Here is a 21,172-nt window from a genome sequence, read left to right as displayed (position 1 = left end):
ATGGTTTACATCCTATCCTCTCAGTGAAAATGGTCAACGCACCCTGTCACGGCACGGCTATTCATCTGTCGGTTCTCGATCATGCTGGAATAGGATTTACTATCCTTTTGCGTTCTGTCACTACGCCCAGCAATCGCGAGTTTGAAGCTCGTCACAGTCATTCAATCATTGAATCCTACTCGGAATACCACAGACAAGGTTTAGACCTTCCGGATTCTCTTGAACGCTGCCATCATTCTAGCTTACACCACGAAGATTCCGATTAAGAGATCTAAGAGACACTCATTCAATCGAAAGTAGAACGGAAGTGGTTGTCAGGCACGCGTTCATAGGGAATGATGATGATTGTCACGTTCATCACATTCATGTTGAAGTGCGAATGAATATCTTAGAAGCGAAATAAGATGAATTGAATAGAAACAGTAGTACTTTGCATTAATCTTTGAGGAACAGCAGAGCTCCACACCTTGATCTATGGAGTGTAGAAACTCTACCGTTAAAATTACATAAGTGAAAGGTCCAGGCATGGCCGAGATGGCCAGCCCACAAAACATGATCACAGGATCAAAATACGATCCAGGATGTCTAATACAATAGTAAGAGGTCCTATTTATAATAAACTAGCTACTAGGGTTTACAGAAGTAAGTAATTGATGCATAAATCTACTTCCGGGGCCCACTTGGTGTGTGCTTGGGCTGAGCTTGAGTGTTGCACGTGTAGAGGTCCTTCTTGGAGTTGAACGCCAGTATTTGTGCCAGTTTGGGCGTTCAACTCTGGTTTTGGATCCTTTTCTGGCGCTGGACGCCAGAATTGGGCAGAGAGCTGGCGTTGAATGCCAGTTTGCGTCGTCTATTCTTGGCCAAAGTATGAACTATTATATATTGCTGGAAAGCCCTGGATGGCTACTTTCCAACGCAATTGGAAGCGCGCCATTTCGAGTTCTGTAGCTCCAGAAAATCCACTTTGAGTGCATGGAGGTCAGAATCCAACAGCATCAGCAGTCTTTCTTCAACCTCTGAATCTGATTTTTGCTCAAGTCCCTCAATTTCAGCCTGAAAATACCTGAAATCACAGAAAAACACTCAAACTCATAGTAAAGTCCAGAAATGTGAATTTAACATAAAAACTAATGAAAACATCCCTAAAAGTAACTAGATTCTACTAAAAACATACTAAAAATAATGCCAAAAAGCGTATAAATTATCCGCTCATCATTGGTCTATGGAAAAGTTTGCCACTTACTGGTGGAGATAGAGCAGAAAGCATATTGGACCGTCAAAGAGTGCAATCCATGTTTGGGTGGAGCCAGAGTTGAGAGAAAGCTACAACTAGCGGAGTTGGAATGTTTGAGCCTTGAAGCTTTTGAGAACTCTAGACTTTACAAGGAGAAAATGAAAGCCGTGCATGATAAGAACATAAGAGGTAAAGAATTTAAAGCCGGTGATCTAGTCCTCCTTTACAATTCAAGATTGAGATTGTTGCCCGAAAAACTAAGGTCAAAATGGGAAGGCCCATATCAAGTAGAGAAAGCGGAACCCTATGGAGTCTACCATTTGCGCCATCCCTCAAGTCCGAATATCTTCAAGGTCAATGGGTACCGTCTCAAGTTGTATCATGATGAGCAAATGATGAGCAACAAGGAGATTGAGGTATTCCTCTTGGAAGATGTACTTCTTGGTAAAGAGCAATGAACTAGTGAAAGTCCAACTTAAGGACATTAAACAAAAGTGCTAGGTGGAAGACACCCCACCATGGTGTGATCTATCTTTTTGCCCCTTTTGTATATAGTTCTTGAATTCTTCATTGTTTTGTGATTGCTTAGCTATAGTTTTGGTTGGTTAGATTTGATTGTGACTACCTTAGATATATTGTTCATGAAGATTTGCATTGATTTTTCAATGGATGGATTGATTGTGTGGTAGAAAAACACCCCATCTTTAGGTATTGCATGAGTTTTGGGTGTTTTTGACCCCCTTTGGCTTGTTCCCCACTGAATTCATGATAAATATGCATTCTTAATGTTTTCATTAAAAAAAAAGGGGGGGGGGGGGGTTTCGCGGGCGCGCACTAGGCGCGTACGCGCCCATAGGCCACTCGCAACTCCTGGGTCAATTTCCAGAGAGTTGTGCCAATTTTGGGCCAACGCTGAGCCCCAGGCACAACGATAGTCACGCGTGCACGCACCTAGCGTGTACGCGTCCATGACCTTAATCGCGCAAAGCGCGCGTACGCGCCGATAGTGCCATATGCACTTCTAGCTTATTTTCCAGAGAGTTGTGCTAATTTTGGGAAAACATTATGCCTTACGCCTAACTCGACTCACGCGTGTGCGCACCTGGCTTGCACGCCTCCCTCGGACGATATGTACATCGACGTGTAAGCACACCGTGCGCGTCTGCGTCGATCGTGTAAATCAAATTTCTAGTAATTTTTCCCGAGAGTTGAGTCAAAGTTGTTCCTACAATGTGCTGGGGGCACAACTACGATGCACACACAAGCACACCTGACGCTCGCGCGCACACTCGCCTATCACCCACTCCGCGCGTAGGCGTACTTGACGCGTCCGTGTCCCTGCTATATTTTGCCCATGCACGCAGGCGCGCGCGCGCCGGTCTTGCGACCCAAATACCTCTAGCGTGCCCTTTTCTTTTAATTTTCTTCCCTCTTCTTACCTTCATCCTTCTTCTCCACTCCTACTCCCCCTCCTACCACTTCTACCACCTCTCTTCCGACCTCCACCGGTGGCAACCACCACCTCCGGCGGTTCCACACCTCTCTTTCCCTTCTCCTTTCCCATATTCCTCATTACCTCTTCTCTCACTTACATACCTAATTTCTTCCTTTTTCTTCTCAAGGTATTCCTCACTTCTCATTTCTCTTGCTTAGCTCTTTCTTTTATTTCTTCTTTTCATTAGTTACATTTTCTTACTCTTCTTCTTAGTTAGCTCTCATTCATGATTAGTTTGTTTGTTGAATTTTCTTTCTTTTTTATTTTCTTATGGGTGTTAAAAGTGGAGATTTTTCTTGCATTGATGAGTTGAATTGTCTCAATTGCTTTTTTTCTTGCAATGTGTGGTATGCTATGATGATTGATGATGCTTTGTGAGATGTTACATTGTCACCTTTGTTCTAATTTTTTTCACAAAAAGGGATGCACACCAAGTGTTTGATGAAAGGAATACATGACTTTTGAGTTAAATTTGACTTAGTGTCTTCCATTTAGTGTTCTTTCTCATTCACTTGCTTGTTCATAGGTGCATTAAGCTTACTACTCTTCTTGCTTCACTTTTATATGCTCATCAATTAACACTCACCTCTTGTTATTGATGTTAAGAGTGTATGCTTCTCATGCTTCTTGATTGCATGTCTATACCGCTCCTACATCACACGCTAGTGATTGGCCGTGGTATTCATTATTGCCTTAGTTACATGTTGCAGCTGTCATGTATCTAAGACACTTATTCTCTTGTGCTTTATCACTTGCATGACTATCATTTCTTGCTGTTTCTTTGAGTTTAGTTTCGCCACCTTTCCCTTCTTTCTAGGATGGTTATCAAGAAAGACCAAGGAAAGGCATCCAAAAAGGCACCTCCACGGTCCACTAGCAAAGCACACCAAGCGCCTAGAGCCAAGCCCCTCCTCAATAAGACAAGGAGCATTACTAAAATTGATGTTTTGGAAAAGGACAACCCGGTAAGGGACCCAAACAAGTTCCCCAACCGCTATTGCGAACTTGTCTAACCCTTGATCAAAGAAAGGAACTATCACGCGGATCCTATTCTAGGCCCTCCGACTCATGTCATTCCGCTTGTGATGCCCCGCATCAAGCGGCGGCAATGGGAGTTCCTATTAAGGAAGCTATGTGAAGCAAACTTGTCCTGGGTGGTGGAATTTTACACCAATTACCACTTATCGTCCCTTGCATCGGTATTTGTGCGTCGAAGACAAGTTCTCGTCACAGAGGAGGCCATTCAAAGTGTGCTTAAGATCGGACCGACCGCGGAAGGGATTGATGCATATCAAGAGATTTTGTCGGCACGATGCGAATATGGGTTTGACTGGGATGCCGTCCTCTGAGTCATTGCCATACCCGGATCATTCTGGATTCGAGGAAGGATGAGACCCCGTCCCAAGGGCATCACTGCATGTTTTCTCACCAGGGAGGCTCAGGCATGGGCCCAAATCCTAGCCCACTATGTGCTCCCAAGCACCCATGCCTCATCTATCACTACCGAGTTAGCCTTTTTAGTTTGGTGTGTTCTCACAGAGAGACCGGTGCATATTCCCCGTCTCATTCACCAGGCTATGGACCACATCCATGCTAAGGGGAACCTACCCTTCCGCGCTTTAGTGACCGACCTAGTCGCCGCAGCCGGTGTCCCCCAAGAGACTAAGGATCGGAGGACCATGATCCCGATGGACGGCAATGTTGTTCCAACCGGGAGATACCCCATCCCTTCGGTAGACATCGAGGATCCAAACCTAGCCATCCCCATGAGCATTCCTACCACCTCAACCGTACCACCAAAATCACCCATGCAACGCTTAGAGGACCTCCACAAGAAGCTCGATCGTTATGAGCGGCGCAACCAACGCCGATACACTTTTGTCAAGAAGCTTCTAAGTTGCCTAGCACCACCTATGGAAGAACCGGAAATATCCACATATACCGGCACCGTCAATGAAGATAGCGATAATGGAGAAGATGATGGACACTCAGAAGCCGATCCACCATTGTGTCTCACCTAAGGCACGGAGGACCGTGCGAACTTCTAAGTGTGGGGAGGTCGGTCGGCCGACCGGTCTCTATAGGTAACACCCGAATAAATTCTGAATCCCTTTTGTTCATTAGGATAGATTGCATGATTAGGTTTTTCACTTTTTGACATCCTTTGCATGATTGTCATCTCTTGATAGGTCTACTTGGTTAGAGTAATGACTTCTTTCCTAGGAAGCTAGAATTTTAAGGCAGCCCTAAAAATTTTGAAAATTTTGAAAATTTTTTATGCTAAGCTTGTTTGAAGAATGTAATTTGGAACATGGATTTTGAGCCAAGAACACAAGCAAGTGAGTTTTGAGCCTAATTGCGTGGCTACACCTTCTAGCCACTTACCTTCCTTCTTGTGTGCATTGTTCTCTCTCTATGATTGTGATCCTTAATTTACTTGACTCTATATGTCCATTGCTATATGTATGAATGCATGTACATGATTGAGGCCATCAATTCACTTGACCACTTACCCAAATGACCTTACCTTATAACAACCTTTGCAACAAACTTTGAGCCTACGCTTAACCCACTTATTCTTAATTTTAGCACATCACGAGCCAAAAGCGGAAAACCATGAATGTCCCTATTTGAATCCTCGAATAGCTTAGACTAGAGTGTGTGTGTCATTCAAGTGTGGAAAAACGGGGGGGGGGGGGGGACATTGGTTGAGGTAAGAACATGTTGTTTTCAAAAATATTGGAAAATGGATACATACTCATGTGTTGACCGAGTGTGTAGGCCATATGCGTTGATAAAAAAAAAGAAGGAGAAAAACAAAAGAAAAAGAAAGAAAAAAATACTAAATGTGAAATAGAAAAAAGAAAAAAAAATAGAAAGAAAAGAAAGAAAAAGAAGAAAAACAATAAAAAGGGGACAAAATGCCCCAAAGTAAAGTTCAATAAAAGAATCAATGCATAAATGTCATGGAAATCAAAAGTAAATGCATGAGTATGTGGGAAAAAGTGAGGAATGAGTAGTTGGGTTAGTACATAATTGTATAGAATGTTATATAGGTTAAGTGGGGAGCTTAAGTTAATCAGAGGATTTAATTTTTAGCCTACTTAGCCATATATATATATCCCTACCTTAACCCTAACCCCATTACAACCTAAAGAAAGACCTCATGATGTATGTATTCGTGCATAAAACAATTGTTGATTGTTAGAGGAAGAACAAATTTTGGAAGAGCATGAAGTAGAGGAGAATTGAGTGATCAACCCTATACACCGAGCGAATAGAGTGCAAACACTTCCGGTGATGGTTCGAAACTCAACCCCTTGTTCCCGGCTCTCACGAGCGTTCTTCATGCAAGCTATGCATATTTCATTTGATGATTAGAGTTGGTAGAGTTCATGCATTGCCTATTATCTTGCCCTATATGTCTATATATATGTTCTAGGAAGATTGAATTGCTTTTGACCAAGTAGATAGTAGCATACACCCTAGTTGCATTCATGTAAGTATATTGCATCCCATGAGTCTCATTCTCTTGTGATCCTTTGATCTTTTGCTTTGCTTCAGCATGAGGACATGCTATAGTTTAAGTGTGGGGAGGTTGATAAACTCCGTTTTTTAGGTTTTATCATGTATAGATTTTGAGGGTTTTATCAATGATCTTCCACACTTATTCATATAAAAATGCATGATTTTGTGTTCCTTCCCGAACCTTGCTTTATAGATGAAAACATGCTTCTTTTGCATTAAAATTGATATATTGTAATCCTCTTCTATTACCATTCGATTCCATGATCCGTTTGTTAAGTGGTTTTAGAAGTTATAGGGCAAAAATGGCTAAGAGGGATGAAGGAAGCATACATGAATGGAAGGGGCATGGAAAAATTAGAGATTTGGAACCTGGACATGGGTGCGCACGTGCACCGTACACGTACGCACGAATGTGCAACCTCAGAGCCGGCGCACTGGAGCCGAAGCAAGAAACCGGCGTGTTTATGTGGCTGGGGCAGAAATCCTTGAACGCGCACGCGTACTGCAAGCCTGCGCGTGGATCGCAAAAAGCCCCAAGGACGCGTACGCGTGCTGTGCGCGTACGCGCCGATGGGCGCACCTGATTTTTTAGGAAGAAAATGTGACCAGCGATTTCAGGCAGTTGCAGGCCCTATTTTGGGACAGAATTCTGGCGAGAAGAGCATAAGAAGACCAAGGATTAGGGGTGTTGGAATAATTAGACATAATTCTAGATATTTTTGGGTAGTTTGTTACATTTTGCTTTTAGAAAGTGAAACTCCAACTTCTCTCTAGGATTTCACTTTCTCCATTGCAATTCTCCTTTGATTTCTTGGTGAGATCCATTGCTAATTCACTTTTACTTTGATACAAGTTGTAGATATACTCTTCTCCTACTCTCAATTAGTGTTCTTTTGATTCATTCACTTGGATCTAGATTTGTGATCTTGTTACTTTGAATTGTTATTAATGAATTGAGGAATTTCATTCAATTGATTAATTGTTGATGATTGTTTGGATTAGATAGCTTTAATTCAATTCTTTTCTCTCAATCTCATCATGTCTTCTATGATTGCCTACCAATTGTTTGTGAAAATGACAACCCTAGCTATGGAGTAGATTTCCCTTACTTGGCTTAGGGGTTGAGTTATTGGAGACACTTGAGTAGTGGATATCAATTGTTGATTATGAATTGAGAATTGCTAATTGACTTGGAGTGCACTAAAACTAGACTTCCCTAGGGTGAGACTAGGACTTGTGACTCAAGTTAGTTACTTTCACTTGACTTTCCTCCATTATTAGGGGGTTAACTAAGTGAAGCAATAATCAATTATTATCACAATTGAAGGAAACTACAATGATGAAACTTCCAATAGTCACCCTTGGCCAAGGCCTTTATCTTAATCAATTGTTGTTTATCTTTGTTAGTTTGAATTCTTGCACCAACTCTCAAAACCACAAAATACTTCCTAATCGATAATGTGCATTCTAAGGCAATTCCTAGGGAGAACGACCCGGGATTAATACTCTCGGTCATAGATTTTAGAATTGTTTGATGTGATATTTGCATGTTGGTTAGACTATACTCACGATTGGATTCATTGCTACTTTCTATACCGGCATAAGAATTTCGTTAATCAGTTCCCGGAAAATCAAACAGTAGAATAATCAATGCAAGCAATAGCAATTTCAAATTAGAATTAGCAGCTTATATGAATCGTAGAACGAGTTGTACCAAATTAGCAAGTAATATGGTAGTGAGCAGAAATTTGAATCAATATAAACTCAGAGTAGATTACCAGCAAAAGCGGCAGCAGAACACTAAGGTAAGCAACAATCAAGCACGGTTGAGTTTTAAGATACAAGTGCGGAATAAAACGGAAAAATTGGAATGGAGCACTTGATGAAGGAAAGGAAATTTCAGAAAGGCAGCAACAAGAATCATGCAATAAGTCAGTAATTTCAATCAGCACATGAAGTACAATATATAGCAACAGCATGAAGAATAGGGTAGTTCATGTGACTCAGACATTATAAAGCAGAAGAAAGTAGCAGGCTAGGCCTAAACTCAGTTTATCAGTTTGGATTTCTTATGAAAGCAGTGACCATTACAAGATCAAAACCATATGTAAATGTAGAAAAATGTAGCAATTGAGCCAATCCAAAACAGCAATTGAGAGTTATATGTAATTAGCCGACCTCATTAAATTCAGAAAGCAAGCAATAATAAGGGGTATGGATGCAAAGGAGTGAATTCACTGAATCAACAATGAAGATCAACTTGCAACAAGAATTCAATAGCAATAATAACCCAGATTTGAATTTTACTAAAATCAGTCATGAAGAATCCAATACCAATGAATGAAATCGACTCAAATAGGAGCTCAGCAATTGCAGATAACACTTAGAAATAACAAGAAACCGGTTTATCACAAAAGTAAACAATGAAGAATGACATAGCATCAGCAATAATTCAGCACAGGGCACAGCATTACCAGCATAGCCAATAGAATGGGCAACCAATTCAGACAGCAAGGCAAGTGTAAAAATCAGATAATTCAAACAGCAGGAACGGAGCAATTATCAGACCTAAATCCTCTAACCACAACCTAGCTACCTAACCACCTAGAATCTACTACGAAGCATGCATATCTAACTATCCTAAATTGAAATTATGCTAACTGATTAACTTGAATAGAAAAGAGTGGAAAACGCAGAGAAGAAAGTAGCGAAACCTGGGTAGGTGGTGATAAAAATAGAATTAAAGTGGGAAGGGGGTGGTATGGCGGTGGGGTGGGAGCAGACGGCGACTCTGGTGCTGCCCGCGGTGACCTTGGACGGCGGAGGGATGGGAGGGGGAATAGGGGAAAGAAGAGAAGAGGAAGGGGAGACAGGGAAGTGGTGAACGGTGGCGGTCAGGGATCGTCGACGGTGGCAGCAGTGGGAGGTTGGTGGCAGCGAGTTGGGGTTTGGAGGTTTGGGGAGTTGGGCCGTTGAGGAAGAGAGAGTGAGAAAACACACGAGGGAGGCTAGGGTTCTCGTGTCAGGGTGGTTATAAAATTGAATCCACACATACGCGTGGATCACGCGTGAGCGTGGGGAGGCAAAAATCCAACAACGCGTACGCGTCATGGACGCAAATGCGTGAGAGGGGAATAATGAACATAACGCGTACGCAGGAGACACGGGTACGCGTTGACTAGAATTGTGCTAAACGCACGAGTCCAGCGTCATTTTAGCGCAACTCTCTGTTCCATTTGAGGGGGCAAAATTTTGCATGCGACGCGAGCGCGTCGCTCACGCCCACGCGTGATGTGCTAGAATGGAATTGACGCGAACGCATCATGGACGCGTACGCGTGGGCCAATTTGTACCTATAGCACACCAGCCGCACGATTCCAGCCCAACTTTCTGGTTATTGGATGGAGACGCCGATTTGGGAACGACGCCCACGTGTGGCCTACACGCACGTGTGGTGTGCCCCTTTTTTTTTAATATGTAATATGCAGAATGCAAAATACAGATGCTGATGCAGACATTAAGAATGACCATTAAAAAGAATAGATTGAAATAAAACTAAGAATAAAGCAAAACAAGATAAAACTAAGATTGAAAAAGAACGATCATACCATGGTAAGTTGTCTCCCACCTAGCACTTTTAGTTAAAGTCCTTAAGTTGGACATCTGGTGAGCTTCCCATCATGGTGGCTTATGCTTGAATTCATCCAGAAATCCCCACCAACGTTTGCAATTCCAATGGCCTCCGGGGTCCCAAACTAGGCACATAAAGCCTTCGAGCAAGTTAAAGCAAGTGACCAAGCTCCGGGAGTGTTGATTATCAGAATGAATTCCAGGATCCCAAACCTTGCTTTTGTACCCGTCTTCGCTTTGATCTATATTGTTCCAACCGGGCGGTACGCAATCTGAATTTTCACTGAGATACCCAAACATCTTTCGAGACCCATTCAATCGAGCTCTATACCAATCCTTGCACTTCAATTTAGAGCGTGGAACCATATTTAACCTTGCATACCAACTCCTATTACTAACCATCTCCCTCTTACTCTTAAAGCCACAAAGAGCTCTAAGCTGGCCATCTGTTTCAAGCAAACCACATTCAAGTGGGAAAGTAAAGATAAAGGTTAAGGATTTTACCCACTTGAAGTTTGTATTGGATGGTAATGGCTTTGGGAGAGGTGTTTCCAGTGGCCTTTCAAGCTCCGCTCCTTTGTACTCTTCTGTGAATTTTTCCACCTCCTTGTAAACCTCTTCAACTGCAACCGCATCTTGGTTAAAGTCTTCGACTTTTTCTCCATCACTCAAGTCATAAGTTGGAGGTTGAGAAAAGTCCACCTCCACATCATCTTCGTATTCAATTGGGGAAGGTTCTTCAAGCTCAAGGAGTTCAATTGCGGATGCAAGTTTATCACTAGGAGAGCTTGATTCATGATCATCATTGTCAAGGGAACTTGCTTCTTTATCTGTTACGTCCAATTCTTCATAAGGCATATGCCGCGGAGGTTGTGCACTATCCTCCTGAGCATCAATTTAAAACTCTTGGTGGAATTCTCTACAACTCTTGATTCCCAAGGAGGTTCAGCATCTCCTAGGTCTTCAACCACTTCTTTTTCATCGATGATTATAGCTTCCTCTAATTGTCCCAATACAAAGTCATGTTCCTCATTGTTCATTGGAGTTTCTAGTGTCTCCTTCATGCTACATTCTTCATTAGATTCTGCACATGTAGCCATGGGAGTTCCTTGAGTGTCCAACCATTGGGAGGCTAATCGATTTACTACCTCGGTCAAGCCATTGGGAGTTTCTAGTACCTTCTTAGTCATCCTATCTTGCCCTTGAAGAAGTATACCAAGGGTTTCATTCATTGGGGATTGGGGTGGTTGGAAGGGTTCATCGCATGGGAAGAATGGTTCATGATAGGAAGGTGGTTCTTCTTGATATGGATAAGGAGATGGTGTATATTGAGGTGGTGGTTCTTGGGAGTAATTGTGTTGGAATGGGGTGTTTGGTGGTAAGGTGCTTGTGAGTATGGTGGTTCAAATCTATGTTGAAGAGATGGTTCATAAGCATATGGTGGGGCTTGTTGGTAACTACAAGGAGGTCCACCAAAACCATCATCTTGGTACGCATCCTGGAATGGCTCTTGACCATAGTAATTTGGTGGAGGTTGGTTGTCACGAAGAGGTCCACCATAACTATTGTCTTAGTATGCATCATAGGGTGGTTGTTGGTTATAGCGCATTGGAGGGGTTGTTGCCAAGAGGGTTGATCAAATCCTGGTGGCTCCTCCCATCTTTGATTGTTTCAACCTTGATGCCTGTTCTCATTATAGCTTCCATTCCTTACAACAAACATTGGAACCAAACTCATAGCGAAAGGGGTGAGAGTTCATAGTAGCTAATAAAAAAAATTAAAAACAAAAACAAATAAACAAGCGAAAGCAAATATTTACAATAACCAATAATAAGGCACACGTTTGCAACTCCCCGGTAACGGTGCCATTTTGACGATCGGATTTCTGTCAGTAAAGAATTTCACAAATAAGTTCTCATTGCTAGTATAGTTTCTAAACCAACAATGAATCCTTTCGTATAAAAACTTGTTTGTCACTAAGCAAACCCAATAAATAATAACCGAAGTATTTAAACCTCGGGTCGTCTCTCAAGGAATTGCAGGGAGGTGTATTTATTATTGGTTATGAGATTGTATCTTTTTGGGGTTTTGAAAGGTTGAACAAGGAATGTAAATGGCAAGAAATTAAATTAATAACTAAGAAAAAACTCTTGGTAATATATGAAAACTAGACGTCCTATCCTAGTTATCTTTATCAATTGTGATGAGAATTGTCCACTGCCCCCACTTAGTTAACCCTTACTAAATAAAGGAAAGTCAAATGGACTAATCAATCTGATTCCTCAAGTCCTAGTCAACTCCTATGGAAAGACTAGCTTTAGAAGTATCCAAATCAACCAGCAATTTTCAATTAACAATCAACAAAGGAGTTTGATAACTCAACTGTCTCCAATTAATCAATTCAAGCCAAGAATGTATAAAGCTAAATTAAAATCATAAATATGAAATACCTCAAATTGCATTGAATAAGAAATTCAATCTAACATGGAGTTCATAAACCAAATTGTCAACATAAAGTAATCAACAAGGAAAATAAATAAACTAGAAAGCTAAAGCAAATAAAAGTAGAAGAGAAATTAAATTAAAGGAACATTGAACCTGGAATTGAGAAGAAGTAATCCTAAAACTAAGAGAAATCCTAAATCCTAAAACCTAGAGAGAGGAGAGAGCCTCCCTCTTTGGAAACTACATATAAACCTCCAATTGTGAATAATGAATGAATAGTCTATGATTCCCCTATTTTGCAGCCTCTATTTTGTGTTCCCGGCCTTGGAATTGGCCCGAAAAGGAGCCCAGAAATCGCCCCCAGCGCTTTCTGCAACTTTCTGCACGTGGCGTCTGTCACGCATATGCGTAGGTCACGCGTGCATGTCATTTGGCGATTTTCCTTGTCACGCGTACCCGTCAATCACGCGTACGCGTCGCTCGTATTCTACACTAGGCACGCGTCTGCGTCGTCCATGCGTGCGCGTCACTGTCAGTTTCTCAGAAATTTATTTTCTCGCGTTCCTTCCATTTTTGCATGTTTCCTTTTTGTCCTCTAAGCTATTCCTGCCCTATAAAGCCTGAAAATACTTAACACACAGATCACAGCATCGAATGGTAATAAAGGATAATTAAAATTTGCAGTTTTAAGGCCTAGGAGACATGTTTTCAACTATATCACATAATTAAGAAGGAATTGTAAAACCATGCAAATTATACGAATAAGTGAGCAAAGGGATTGATAAAAACTACTCAAATGAGCACAAGATAAACCACAAAATAGTGGTTTATCACTCCTTCCATTTATGCATGCTTCCTTTCCCTCTTCTAGACCATTCTTGCCCCTATAAACTCTTAAATCACTTAACAAACAGATCACGGCATCGAATGGTAATAGAGAGAGATTAAAATATAGCCTATTTAGGGCCTAAAAAGCATGTTTTCAACTATTAAGCAAAATTAGGAAGGAGACACAAAACTATGCATTTTATGTGAATAAGTGTGAAAGAAGTTGATAAAATCCACTAATTTAAGCACAAAATGTACCACGAAATAGTGGTGCATCAAATCTCACCACACTTAAACCAAACATGTTCTCATGCTATAGATTAAAAGACCAAAGAACATAGGAGGAGTTTATTGATGTGCAATTTACCTATATGCATGCAACTAATGCAAATGTATCTACCTACTTGGTCAAATATGAATCAACTTCCAAGAATATATATGTATGAGCACATAGGGCCAAAATGACAAATAATTCATAACTCTACCAATTTAAACATCAAAGAGAAGTGTATATTTCATGCATGAAGAAAGCTCATGAAAACTGGGAACAAAGAATTGAGCATCAAACCCTCACCGGAAGTGTTTGCACTCTAGTCGCTCAAGTGTTTAGGGTTGATTCACTCAATTACCTTCTAATCATGCTTTCTAAGATTTGTTTTTCATCTAACAATTAACACTTATTCAATGCATGCATACACATATCATTAGGTCTTTTCTTAGGTTGTAATGGGGCTAGGGTCAAGGTAAGATGCATATGGTCAAGTGAGCTTGAAATTTGAATCTTTGATTAGCCTAAACTCTCACCAAGCACATATAACAACCTATATAATTCTAATACAATGCCTAGCTACCCATGATTCCCACTTTTTTTACATACTCATGCATTCTCTTTAATTCACAATCCATTTGCATTGTTATTATTACTTTACCTTGGGGCATTTTTGTCCCCTCTTTATTGCTTTTCTTTTTCTCTATATATATATATATATATTTTTTTTTTCTTTTTTTTTTTGCAATAAAGAATATACAAACATATCAATGCATACGGTCTAAACATAATTAATACATGGTATGTATCCAATTCCCATGATTTTCAATGAAAATACAAAACACCCTTTTACCTCAACCAATATCCCAAGTTTTTCCACACTTGAATGATACACACTCACTAGCCTAAGCTAATCAAGCATCCAAATAAAGGACATTTATTGTTTTTCACTTTAAGGCTTGTAATGTGCTACAATTAAGAATAAAGGGGTTAAAATAGGTTCAAAGTTGGCTAACAATGGTTGATGAAAGGTAGGCTATTTGGGTATGTGGGATAAATAAAATGATGGCCTCAATCATATAAATGCATATATACATGGAATAATGGACATAAAGAATCAAACAAATCAAAGATCACAATCATAGAAAGAGAATAATGCACACAAGAATGGAGATGAGTGGCTATAAGATGTAACCACGCAATTAGGATCAAAACTCACAAGCTTGTGTTCTTAGCTCAAAAACCATATTCCAAAATAAATTCTTCAAGCAGGATTAACACAAAAAAAAATAATTTTCAAATTGGTAGGGTGTCCTATAGAAGATTTCTTGGAAAAGAAGTTACCACCCTAACCAAGTAATCCTAACTTGCAAAAAAAAGTATTCAAATACAAAAACTAGTCATGCAATCTATCCTAACTAAAGAAAGAAAAAATATAAATCATGTGTGTTGAAAAGAAAAGGGATGTTACCTACGGAAGTCGGTAACCAACCTCCCCACACTTAAAAGTTTGCGCGGTCCTCCGTGCGACTGGTGATACGCAAAGTAGAATCGAGGTCACCACCTCCATCATCCATTTGAAGTTGTTCTCTTCACCATTCACTACTCCAAGAAGGGTTTGAAGTTGACAATCCATTTCTAAGACGGCATATTGATGTGGGTCTAGAAAGCTTGTTGGAGAATTCTTCACCCACTCAACTCGTTCTTGCATAACTATCTTTACTTCTTGGTGAATAAAATATTCCTTAACCTCCTTTGAATCTTCCTCATCATCACTCAAGTCAAAAATTGGAGGTTGTGTGAAGTCCACATCAACATCTCCTTCCAAATCCAATAAGGGAGGCTCATGAAGGTCATTAGCGGGGTTGACCAAGTTGGACAAAAAATCTTGAATGATGGAATCCTCTTGATCACTTCCTACCAACACTTCATTTATCTCCTCTTGTGCTTCATGTTGTGACTTGATATCTTCCACTTGATTTTGCAATTCTTCGCTCACTCTACACTTTTCACTTGGTTCTACACATTCATCCACTAGAAATTCTTGGTCATGGCATAAACGTAATGAAGCTAACCGGTCAAGAGTTTCCGCTACTGTAGACATGACTTGCTCTTGCTTCTTCCAGAACTCTTGTTGTTCTTGAATGAGCATGAAAATACTTCTTGTGTGTCTTGATCCATGTGTGATGATGAAGATTGAGGTGATGAAGGTTGACAATCAAACTCATGAGGGTAAGGGTTCTGTATGTAGTGAGGTGATGGTGTATAGAATTGGTGACTAGAAAGGTAAGTGTTCAGGGTTCCATTGGGGTACATTAGGGTAATGGTTTGAAAAAGTCATAAAGATAAACATAAACAAAAACTTACTAACAAAAGCAAACAAACAACTAAAAAGTGCTATTTACACTATTAACATATTCACAACAACCAAAAGATATAACACCGTTTGCATGTCCCTGGCAACGGCGCCAAAGTTGATGTTGAACAAAACCGTAGGCTAGAAAATCTTTGATTGGCGTTGTAAGTATAGTTCCAAGCCAACAAGTAATGCTTAAATCAAATGTTAATTTCAATGCAAAACATATAAACCGAGAGTAATTAAACCTCGGGTCGTTCTCCCTAGGAATGCAAAATGTTACGCTTTCGGTTGTGAGAACAAAGAGGGGTTTTGAATTCAAAAGATGAAAGATTAAAAGAACTTAAGCAATGAAAGAACTAAGAGATGAGCAAAATTGTAAGTAATGCAAGCAACAAGGAAATGAGATCAAAACTATTGAAAATGCTATAAATGCAGTAAAAGCCTTGACTTGGGAATGAGAGTTTAAGAATTCTATCATTGCCATAACCACAACTATGGTAATTATGATGAGTCAATCTTGCCTAGTTAACCCCAAACATCGAGGAGTAAGTCAAACAAGCATAATTGACCTTAATCCATAAGTCGTAACTAACTTACCAAACTAGTTGATAAAAGGCTAGCGTCAATGGAAACAAGAGTCAACTAACTACCCAAGAATTACCACTAAATGTCGGACATTATGACTCTAGTATCCTAGGAACTCAACCCACAAGCCAAGGTGTGAAAATCTACTCAAAATCTAAAGTTGGCATTTTCACAAACACCTTGTGTGCATGAAAGTAAAACATGGAAAATTGCAAAGTAAAATGGAAAACTATAACCAACTATCAACAAAACCAAATATAAACAAGCAATCAAACAAAAAGGAAGCAAGAAACATAAAATTCATTGATCAAAACTTCAAGAAACACAAAATTGCAAATATGAACAAAGTAACCTAAACTAAAGGAAAGTGAAAGTAAAAGTGCTATAATTAAAGATGAAATTGACAAAACTTACAATTAAAGAAGCAAAATCCAAAATCAAAGCTTGCTATAAAATGCTACAATGGAAATTGATATTAAAATGAAACCCTAAGAGAGAAATGTTACACTACTCCTACTTCTACTCCTAATTACTATGAAAAACTCTAGAAAAAATAATCTAAGTGCTAATATCTTCATATGTGTTGATTCTCCCCTCATATAGCACTTCAAAATCAGCATCCAAGCCTTCCAAAATGGCCCAAAAGGCCTCAGAATTCCAGAAGCACGTGCATCATTAATGAAATCACGTGTTGGGACCTGTACGGACGCACAGATGTGTGCGTCTGCACACTTGGCTGAATGTTGACCTATGCGTACGCACAGGTGCTCGTGCGCACGCACACTTCGCTGTGTGTGCTTTTCCTTATTTTCTTCATATTTTTTCCCTTGCACATGCTTTCTTTCACTTTTGGCCATCCATTCTTGCCTCAAAGGCCTGAAATCACTCAACAAACCTGTCATGGCATCAAATGGAATAAAAATGGAATTAAATTGCTCATTTCAAGCACAAAATTGCATGTTTTCACATTTAGGATCAAATTGGGGACAAAACACAAAAGTATGCTATTTTGGTGCTTAAGTGTGAGTTCATGTGCTAGAATTCATCCAAATTGAGTCAAATATACCATCAAATATGGACTCATCAATTCCCCCACACTTAAACAATAGCATGTCCTCATGCTAAACCAACAAGGAGAATGATCAAAAGGGGTAATCAACTTATTAAATGCAACTACCTATATGCATGCAAGTATGTACATACTATCTATACCTATATATCTCTCTATAGTATCTATATTAAATTGGTGAAAACAAACAACCAAAATTCCCAAGCAAGTATAGACAAATAGGGCTAAGCAAGGAAATACTCCAATGCAACCAAAATCTAAAGAATTGATTCAACTCATCAAAATGAAGCAACTTGCAAGAATACATGATAAGAGGTATGGAAACATAGAGTCGAGTAATTGAACCCTCACTAGGTGTGTGTATACTCTAATCACTCGGTGTTTGGGGTTTCAATCACTCAAGTCTCCTCTAATCATGTTTTCAAGGAGTTGCTTTTCATCTAACAGTCAACAAACAAGTGATGCATGAACGCAATTATCATGAGGACTTCATATGGTTGTAATGGGGTTAGGGTAAAGGCGGGATAGATATGACTAAGTGGACTAAAATGATTGAATCCTTGATTAGTTTAAGTATCCAACTCAACCTATATCAACCAAATCAAAACAATATACAATCCTAACCTTCCATCAATTCTTTTTCTTTTTTACAAACACTCATGTATGACTTATCATTCACATCACATATGCATTTCTTGTTCATTTTATTTTTCTTTGGGATAACTTTCACCCCCTTTTTATGATGATGATGTTTTTTTTTTTTGAAAGTAAAATGCATATGGTTTTAGTAGTTCATACATGATTGTTCCCATTTTCCAAAATTTTCAATGAAATACCCAAAAATGCACAATTTCATTTACTACCAATGTTTCCCAAAATTCTCCCACACTTAAATGAAACATAATCCTTCAACCTAAGCTAATCAAGGATACAATCCAAGGTCAATTATGATTTTTTGCTTAAAGTTGTGATGTGCTAATGTAAAAAATAAGGGGGTAAATAAGGCTCAAAAGGGGTTAACAATGGTAGATGCAAAGGGTAGGCTATATGGGCAAAGTAAACTTTTATCAAAGAGGGCCTCAATGATGCTCAATACAATTCAAAACATCAATCATTGGAAATAGAGAATCAAGCAAAACCAAGATTACAATCATAGAAGAGATATATCGCACAATGAACAAAATTAGTGGTTAAAATGTGTAACCACTCAATATAGCTCAAAAAATCACAAGGTATTTTTTCTTTACTCTTCTATGTTCCAAAAAGAAATCTTTCAAGCAAGTTTTAAAATAGTTTTCTCAATCAATTCAATAGAATGCCCTTGAAACAAAATTCTTGAAAAATTTGTTGTTTTTCACCAAAACTTATTTCCTATATGTATGTATGTTGTGATGGATGCAAATTTTTCAAAATTTCCTAGTTCTTCCCTAATTTTCAACAAGCAAAAAGTAACATGAACAATTAGGATCAAGATAAACTAGGCATATGCTATTCACATCATCCAATCACAATCCATATCTATACTATATACTAAGCAGAACAAGCTCAAAACATATATATATATATATATATATATATATATATATATATATACCATAATTAAAATGCAATACTAAGGATAACTAGAAGCAAGCTTTATATATATATACACAAAAGTACTAAACAGTAGTGCATAAGTCAAAGTATCTAAATATCCATAAAAGCATAATAAAACTGAAAATAAACTAAATGACAAGTGTTAAGGAGAGAATATTTACACCTAAAATATCGTAGATCCTCTCCCACACTTAAATCAAGCTCGGTCCTCCGTGCCAAAAGAATTAATCAGGGGGATCAACCATGAGAAGCTCCACCGTCAAATGGTGGCTGGTGGTGATGATGGTGATACACGATGATGGCTCGGGATGTCACTGGGGTGGTCTCAGCTGCCAGCTCCTCAACTACCTGGTGAGTTAGCTCTACTGCCATCTCTACTGTCGGCTCGTCTCCAGCTGCCGGCTCCTCAACTCGCTGACAACTGCCTCCTCAACCATGGGCTCCGCCAATCTCTGCTCAGGGGGCTCGACTGCCTGGCCAGCTTCAGCTGATGGCTCCTCAGATGCAGGCTCCTCTGTCTCAGGCTCTAGTGTATCTGGAGGAGGTGGCCCAGGGTCTCTACCCTCAAACTTTGCCACTATCCACTAGAAGCGGCGGGCGTTGTGGCGCTCGTAGCGGTGGACGGCCTGAAGGATCTCTCGGCACAACTCATAGGGTGTCTAGGGTCGGGGTGTGGGTGCGGGGGCTATAAGAGGTGCTGAAGGCTCTGCTGCTGATGATGGAGGCTCAGTGGTCTTCCTCTTCTTCTGCGACGGTCCATCACAGTCGTCGTATGGTAGGAATGGCTGTTTACTGATGTAGACAGATGTCTGGTCTGTTGGGCGTCTTTCCACTCCAGATAAAGTGGCTAATTTGGTGATCAATGATGGTAAGAGAATGTTGTATTTCTGTTGTTGGTTCACCTTCCACATCGACTCTCTAATAAGGGGAAGAATAGAGATCCTTTTCCCCTCCAGAATAGCCCACAGCAAAACTGCCACACGGACTCTAATATGCGTGGCATGCGTGCTCGGAAGAATGTAGTCGGCAATGATCTGCTGCCAGATCCTTGCCTCAAGATTGAGGTCAGTGCACGTGATGCTCAATGGAGCTGCATCCTTACCTTTGCTATACTCCCATCTGGCCTCATGTAGGCCAATCTTTTTCAGGACCACATCCAAAGAAAGCTTGCCCGTTGTCACGTCCTTCACTATTTGAGGATAGACGTCACGAGCCGGAGGAATATGTAGAATATCTAAGAGGGGCTCTAAAGCAGTATCAGAGGTGTCCAGTGTGACACCTCTTAGAAAAACAGTTGGGGCATCCCTCTTTAGGAAATTTTCGTAGGATTCCTTGACCTGGCGGTCATTGACTTCCACTGGGTCGAATTCTATGAATTTCCAATGGTAAAAGTTTAATCTGTTAAGGACCTGATCCGCATATTTCTCGGACAAGTTCAGCTTTTCTATTTTCTTATATTGTTCTCGGGCTTCAACATTAATGAATGTGTCCGGTTGGTCACTAGAAGGCACAGGAGGAGGACGAGCCAAAGGATTGGCTTTCTCCTTTCCTTTGTAGGCCATCATTAAAAAGACAAAAATAGAGTATAACTCAGGAGAAACAGATAAAAATCACAGAAAGAAGAAGGATATAATCAAACAATTCAAGTAAGAGCCAAGAAGATAAACAAACACTCAATTGAGGAAGAACATGTATAAAACAGCCAGCTGCTCAAAAAAGAGTGTATTCTCCCACAATCAAGTAACCTAAGTAACATAAAAGAGAATGAACAGTAAGTAAAGCATATATATTACTTAGGTGTGCGATGTAAGTGAATTGAATTAAAAGAAATTAATTGTTGCAATTGTGCCTTGGAAATTGAAAGAGTTTGAAAAAATTGGCACAAAAGGCAAAAATCAAAGCCGTAGTGAAAGCATGCACATATTCATGTTGAGAGGTAAGGAATGATCACATATACATAATCTCTTGTCCAAAGCAATACCCGATTGAGGAACGAATTGCATTGCTCAAAAAAAAAAAAAAGAACAAGTGGCTATGTATATGGTCATTGATGTTAAAGACATATGAATAAGCACTCATTCAATTCATGCAGAGAGAAATGTATGTACTGCTGCCAACGGCACCAAGCAGATTTC

General features: G+C 39.9%; 1 pseudogene; it reads right to left on the bottom strand.

The window, feature by feature from the left end:
• Positions 1 to 19,274: 19,274 nt before the first annotated feature.
• On the bottom strand, positions 19,275 to 20,599 carry LOC148544769 (uncharacterized; annotated as a pseudogene).
• Between the last annotated feature and the right edge of the window lie 573 nt (positions 20,600 to 21,172).

The sequence above is a fragment of the Arachis ipaensis genome, chromosome B9 (assembly GCF_059453495.1).
Source record: "Arachis ipaensis isolate K30076 ecotype BB chromosome B9, ASM5945349v1, whole genome shotgun sequence".
NCBI lineage: Eukaryota > Viridiplantae > Streptophyta > Magnoliopsida > Fabales > Fabaceae > Arachis > Arachis ipaensis.
Note: the sequence above shows the minus strand (reverse complement) of the source record. Positions and strands in the feature narration are given on the sequence as shown.